This window comes from Bubalus kerabau, chromosome 20 (assembly GCF_029407905.1).
Source record: "Bubalus kerabau isolate K-KA32 ecotype Philippines breed swamp buffalo chromosome 20, PCC_UOA_SB_1v2, whole genome shotgun sequence".
In the NCBI taxonomy this organism is placed as follows: domain Eukaryota; kingdom Metazoa; phylum Chordata; class Mammalia; order Artiodactyla; family Bovidae; genus Bubalus; species Bubalus kerabau.
In genome coordinates, this window is record NC_073643.1 from 6,584,073 (window position 1) to 6,591,157 (window position 7,085).

Consider the following 7,085-nt stretch of genomic DNA (forward strand, 5'->3'; position numbering starts at 1 on the left):
TCACTCAGATGGTACCATGCTCCCCAAATGAAGCCTTAACTATAATGGACAGAGGATTCAGCAATGGCATCTGTCATGCTTTAATTAATTAGAGTGCCCCTAATAAGACCCAGAAGAACAAATATCACATCTGAGCACAATTACATTGTATCTGCACAATGGCCTGCATTTAGCAGTTCTGGGCTTCCTGTTTCTCTGTACTCTACGTTATAGAAAAAGAAACAGAAGTCTCATCCATGTTAGATTAAAGGAACCAAACGTAACAGGCTTTGGAATTCAATTCTGCAAATATTCAGTGGAGAGTTTTTTTCTTTTCTTTTCTTTTCTTTTCACTGAGGTTAAAATTAGCTCAGCAGAAATCGATGAAGTAGGTGTAGGTCAGGGAATTATTTCAATATTTTGTAGCATGATTTTTTTTACTAAGTCCCAGATTCGCCAAAAATGTGTTGACTTTCACGTTCATAAGTTTTTTTCACCAGTCCTGGTTTCAAATTTCCTGTGTTATTCCGCCACTAGAGAGGCTCATGTTTCTCACTTTAGGGTGACCACAGTTTTGGTGTAGAAAATATTGGGCAAAAGAGAATTTTGCTTAGCTTTTTGGCGTCATTTTCTTAATTGCTAAAGCTGCAAAGGTGAAAGACAGTAAAGCTGACATTGGGGCTGCAAGTTTATAGGCATCCTAGTCTCTCTCTCTGGTATAAGGGGAGGACTTCCTTGTTTTGTTCATGTATGTATATGAAAAAATACACACACACACACATATGCTTCTTGTGCTCAGTTGCTCAGTTGGCATCGGACCCTTTGTGGCCCCGGGGCCTGTAGCCCACCAGGCTCCTCTATCCATGGGACTTTTAAGGCAAGTGTACTGGAATGGGTTACCATTGCGTGCTCCAGGGGATCTTCTTGCTGCTGCTGCTGCTAAGTCTCTTCAGTCGTGTCCGACTCTGTGCAACCCCATAGATGGCAGCCCACCAGGCTCCCCCATCCCTGGGATTCTCCAGGCAAGAACACTGGAGTGGGTTGCCATTGCCTTCTCTGGGGATCTTCTTGACCCAGGTATTAAACCCGAATTTCTTGTGTCTCCTGCATTGCAGGCAGATTCTTTGCCACTGAGCCAGCAGGGAAGCTATATATATATATATAAATATCACATCTGAGCACAATTACATTGTATCTGCACAATGGCCTGCATTTAGCAGTTCTGGGCTTCCTGTTTCTCTGTACTCTACGTTATAGAAAAAGAAACAGAAGTCTCATCCATGTTAGATTAAAGGAACCAAACGTAACAGGCTTTGGAATTCAATTCTGCAAATATTCAGTGGAGAGTTTTTTTCTTTTCTTTTCTTTTCTTTTCACTGAGGTTAAAATTAGCATATATATATAGTATATATATATATAATTAGTATATATATATATTATATATATATTATATATATATATATAACATAAAATTAGTATATATATATATACACACACACGTGTGTGTGTGTATGTATGTATGCATGTGTATATATGTGTATGTGTATATATGTGTGCTGTGCTGTGCTTAGTCGCTCAGTCATGTCCCACTATTTGCGACCCCATGGGCTGTAGCCTGCCAGGCTCCTCTGTCCATGGGGATTCTCCAGGCAAGAATACTGGAGGGGGTTAACGTGCCCTCCTCCAGGGGATCTTCCCAACCCAGGGATCAAACCCAGATCTCCTGCATTGCAGATGGATTCTGTACCTTCTGAGTTGGGGAGGGTCAGGTGGGCACTTGAACTATATGCACACAAGAGCTTCAGTACCAAAAGAAAAGCAGCCATTAGGTTGGATAACTTGCTTCTGTTAAATTTTCAAGGTAATCTATACTTCATCTACCACAATATTTAAACCTTTTTTAGTTTTGTTGATTGTCTGATTTTCTTGCCACACCGTAAGTTTCAAGGCGGTAAGAATCACATAGATCATGGTAACGTATGCCTTATTCCACTCATCATTCCTATCAGGGAATGCATACTTTTATTAGTAATAACTAAAAAACAGAATTCCAAGTATGTACCAAAGGCATTCTTGTTAATAGTGAAATTCAGGAAGAATATTTAAATCAGCTTTTAAGAAATTCACCGCAAGTTGACTCACATGTGAGTAACAATCAGTATAGGTCAGTTTCTGCTTCTGCTTTTACTGGCAAATGGTGGCCAAATGCCAAAATGCAGGGTCAACCCACACAGCTGCTTGCAGTGATTCATTTCCCTTGATTTCCCAGCTGACCCATCAGGGAGAACAGCAGGTTTCAAGCCCTGGTTACCAGCCTCATGGTTGCAAGGACCCTGCCTCCCCTTCCACTGTAGGAGCATTTTAAAGGTTACAGTGAGGGTCGGTCTTCCTGGGCAGCAAAGTCGTTTCCACATCTAGAGTGTAAGCAGGAAAGAAAGACCCAGAAGAAACTGAAATGTTGATTTTTCGGGTCAGGCGCCTCCATGGTGCTGAGTCACCAAAGGCGCCCCGCTGCTGGTTTTCTGTCCCACCACACCCAGACATGAACCCCATGTTCCAACCACCCCACCAGTTTCCAAATAGCAAAGTTGTTTTTACCCCTTGGTCTCACCGCTATTCCCAATAGCTGGAATGCTCCTTCCTCTTCTTTGAGAACCTCCCATTCCCTCCCTGGTGCAACCCAACTGTCTCTAGAAGCTTCTCATAAACCCTCCCAGGTGGATTAGATCCTGCATTCTTAGTGGGGGGATAATGAACAGAGGGGATGAAAATTGGCTCTTGGAAGGCAAAAAAATTCTTACTCTGTTTATGTATAAAACTCATACATACATGATGGGGCTTCCCTAGTGGCAGTAGTGGTAAAGAACGCACCTGCAAATGCAAGAGGTGCAAGAGATGTGAGTTCAGTCCCTGGGTTGGGAAGATCCCCCAGAGAAGGAAATAGCAACCTGCTCCAGTTCTCTTGCCTGGAGAAGCCTATGGACAGAGGAACCTTGAGGGCTATAGCCCATAGAGTCACAGAGTCAGACGTGACTGAAGCTACCTAACACGCATAACCAGCATGCATGTGCCTATACTATGAAATTTTCATCTCAGGGGCAGCGGTTAGAAGAAAACATCTAAAAAGACTCCTTAAGTGGGTATTAGTGAAAATAATTTTGAGAAACCCTGGGTTACATGCTTCTTTGACTCTCACTGTGCATAGTATTTAGCTTGTTTCAAATCACTGATTTAGGAGAGTCTGCTGCCCAGCATTTTTGCATTAAAAGCTGTCATCCCCTTTTGTAAATAGCCTGCCTTCCCTGACCCGAGTTGTGGCTGTAAGACTCATAAGACCTGGGACAACTGTCTTGCTCTCCATCGCCCCCTCAGGCCCAGGCCCAGTACCTCAACACAGTGGACAGTGGACACTAAGGAGATGTTTGTTCAACAGCCCTGAGGCAATCACGGCTTCTCAGCCCTGCTCACAAGTTTTATACCAGCCGTGCTCTACAAAGAAGCTTTGATTCCTTCCCACAGTCTTTCAGCATCTATATTTGATGAGATGGTGTTTTGTAAATTTTGACTCCATTTACAACAACCAAAGAAGAGATGACTCCAATCTAATATGCACAAGTGTGTATTATAGTTTCTATTGAAACAATTTTCCTCTCTAAAATCACTCATTTCTACCAAAATAGCCAAAAACAGATTATTGTTTTTAATGGAAATAAAAATTTCTTGTAATCTTGAAAAAATAACGAAGAGATGATTCCAGAATGAACTTAACAGTGCAGCTGTGTGCTGTTCCAACGTCTAAGGGGTACTCTGACTCAGCTGTTGTTTGACATGCTCTGCTTCCAAACGCCATGGCAAGCCCCTGGTAACCATGTCTCCATCAAGGAGGGCATGTGCACTGTGACATAAGCTGAATCAGAAGTACTGGGTGACAATTTGCAACGTGTTTACAGCTTTTCGTAGTGGCACAGATCCCTGGGATCACTTCACATTACTTGAAAAGTCAATATTGAAAAGCTGTCCTTAAAAATGACTTGTACCTGTCATACTTCTATGAAGGAGAGGGTAGGATGTATGGAGAGAGTAACATGGAAACATACATATGTAAAACAGATACCAATGAGAATTCGCTGTATGACTCAAGTAACTCAAACCAGGGCTCTGTAACAACCTGGATGGGGGGTGATGGGTAGGGAGGTGGGAGGGAAGTTCAAGAGGAGGGGACATAACATACCTGTGACTGATTCACGTTGATGTTTGGCAGAAGCCAACACAATACTGTGAAGCAATTACCCTTCAATTAAAAATACATACATTTTAAAAAATGACTTGTACCTGTCATTCTTCTATTTATCTAACTCGTGTATTAATATCCCACCTTATAAAGAAAGAGAAGATAATGACAGGGAATACTTTATCGAGCATATTGTTGTTAAGTCGCTGAGTCATGTCTGACGCTTTGCAACCCCATGGATTCCACAGACTGACTATGTTCCATCTGTTTTGCCCAGCGTTTTCCATCCATTGAACTCTTCCAATAGTCCAAGAAGACGAGTGTTACTGTCTTCCTGCTTTACAGATGAGGACACTGAGGATTAAAGCAGTGAAGCAGTTAGCTCAAGGATTCATGGCTAGAAGTGGGAAAGCCAGAATTCAAACCCAGGAAAATCTGACTCCAGAGCTGAAGCTTTCAAAGCACTATGCCAGTTTTTTGTGGTTTTTTTTTTAAGCTGTTTCAAAAGCACATAAATAGGAGCTTCCCTAGTGGTCCAGTGGTTAACACTTCGCCTTCCAGTGCAGGGGGATTGGGTTCAATCCCTGGTCCATGACCTAAGATCCCACACACCTGGTGGCCAAAAAAAAAAGAAACCAAAACATAAAACAGAAATAATATTGTAACAAATTCAATGAAGGCTTTTTTTAAGTGCATAAATAAAATACTGCATTCTAAAAACATCTAAATGATGATCATGATTGCTGTTAACAAGTTTAAATAAATAGACAGGGTGTTTAAATCTGCAGATCAAGATGAAATTTCCCTTTGGGATACACACATAGCAATCCAGCTATCTGTATATGAAAAATGGACTGTCCCCAAATAGTAAGAAGTTGAAAAATAGATTCCTAGGAAAATATTGCGATGCACTGGAGAATCTGCAGACTCACACTTGTTACAAGTTATTGTTGATAGAGAAATGTGAGTGTGTGTGGAGAGGAGGGGGGATGGTGAAAGGAGAAAAGGAAAAACTGGGAAGATTGAAAGAGAAAATTATCTAGTCCTGCATTGTTAGCAATTGACAGCATGAAGGAATTCTTTTCATAGAAAGCTGGCATTACAATAGGGTAGCAGCAACTAAAGCAGAAGAAGAAGAAAAGAAACCCGTCAATGTGGAAAGTGAGCCCATGGGTCAGAAAGGATGAACTCAGCACAGACCTTTTCTGTTTCTAGGAAACATGATGTTCCCCATGTAGCGACATTTCACTTGGCACTCTTGAAAAATCCAGCCACATTTCATAGTCTTTAAAGAATACCGAGTAGTATTCTTTAAACTTAAATGGATTTTTTTTAAATTATAGCCTTAAAATGGAGGAGAATTGTATTGCCCTATGTGCTGTGCTTAGTCGCTCAGTTGTGTCCAACTCTTTGCGACCCCATGGATGGTAGCCTGCCAGACTCCTCTGTCCATGGGGATTCTCCAGGCAAGGATACTGGAGTGGATTGCCATGCCCTCCTCCAAATTGCCCTGTAAATAAACGGCAAAATAGAATCCAATTCCATAGCTAAGAAATTTATTCCGAGTGAAAGCTCAGAGCTTATTCTTATCCTGAAAACTTCCCAAGAAGCCCTTTCTGTAAGCAAAAATTTTTTTCCTAAAACTCATCACTGATGCTTATTTATTCCCACTCATCAGCTGTCTTGTTATTGGAAGTCACGTAGTCTACTAGAAGGTGTGGTCTCTGGGGTAAGACACAGTATTATGTTCTCTGATAGATCCCTCACCTCTGACCCTCAGTTTCCACACCTATCAAGTCAGGTCATATTTACTTGTAAAGGTGGCAAGGAGTTAAATAAGGAAGCATATATAAAACTTCAGCTTAATATTTTCCCTCTTCGTTCCTGATTTCCTTCTTTGGTTGGCAATATTTTCTCTAATATTTCTTCCAACTTTATAGTTCTATGGAAGTTGATTACCTTTGTAAGAAATATTTTTTTGTACTCAGTTGGCTTTCCTGTAAAATTTTAACTGGTAATCAGAGAGTAGAGGCAAACAGGAAAAATGGCATGGAGGAAATTTCATGGCATGGTTTCATGTGTACAGCTTGCACTGCTGCTTGTGGTCTGAATGAAGGAAAGTCACCCAATCGCCACTGGACAGAAACTTGTAAAGTCGCTCGGCAAGGTCTGGCTGAACAGACATTGCTCCAGAGGACCAGCTGGTGATGATTATAGAAGGCCCTGAGGGATACAGAAAAAAAAAAAAAAAAGGCGCAGTATTATAAAGAAGGAAAAAAACATCATTGATTTAACGATTCTTTTTATTGGCAGGCATTTTACCAACATGCATTACGTTGTGTGATCTTAGTAAAAACGTAGTATAGAGACTTTTTAACCCCATTTGCAGATGAGAAAACATTCTCAGAGGCTAAGTTAATGTCCCTAAGTTCAGTCCGGTGATAAGCACTTAGGTCAGAATTCTAACCCCGTCTAGGGGCTCCAAAAGCTCTCTATGTTACCTGCTGATTCCCAATGATATGTGAGCCAGGATGTATAATTCAAATTAGTTTAAGCAAAAATGTGCTGTGCTCAATCGTGTCCGACTCTCTGCAGCCCCATTGGCTGCAGCCCGCCAGTCTCCTCCATCCGTGGGATTTCCCAGGCGAGAATAATGGAGTGGGTTGCCATGCCCTCCTCCAGGGGATCTGCCCAACTCAGGGATCAGTCTTGGGTTTCCTGCATTGGCAGGCAAATTATTTACCACTAGCGCCACCTGGGAAGCCAAGGGACTATATTAATTCCCATTAGCAAATCATAGGAGAGAGTAGGAAGACCTAGTCCCGGAAACAACTAGTTCCAAGGAGACACGAACACACACACACACACACACATA

The 7,085-nt window shown here is 41.7% G+C and overlaps 1 long non-coding RNA gene across 1 annotated transcript; it reads right to left on the reverse strand.

Moving 5' to 3' along the window:
* Positions 1-490: 490 nt before the first annotated feature.
* On the reverse strand, positions 491-6,846 carry LOC129635168 (uncharacterized). Its single transcript, XR_008706133.1, has 4 exons — positions 6,712-6,846; positions 6,170-6,433; positions 2,591-4,822; positions 491-624 (listed from the first exon to the last, which is right to left on the reverse strand). It is a non-coding gene; the product is annotated as an uncharacterized LOC129635168 (long non-coding RNA).
* Between the last annotated feature and the right edge of the window lie 239 nt (positions 6,847-7,085).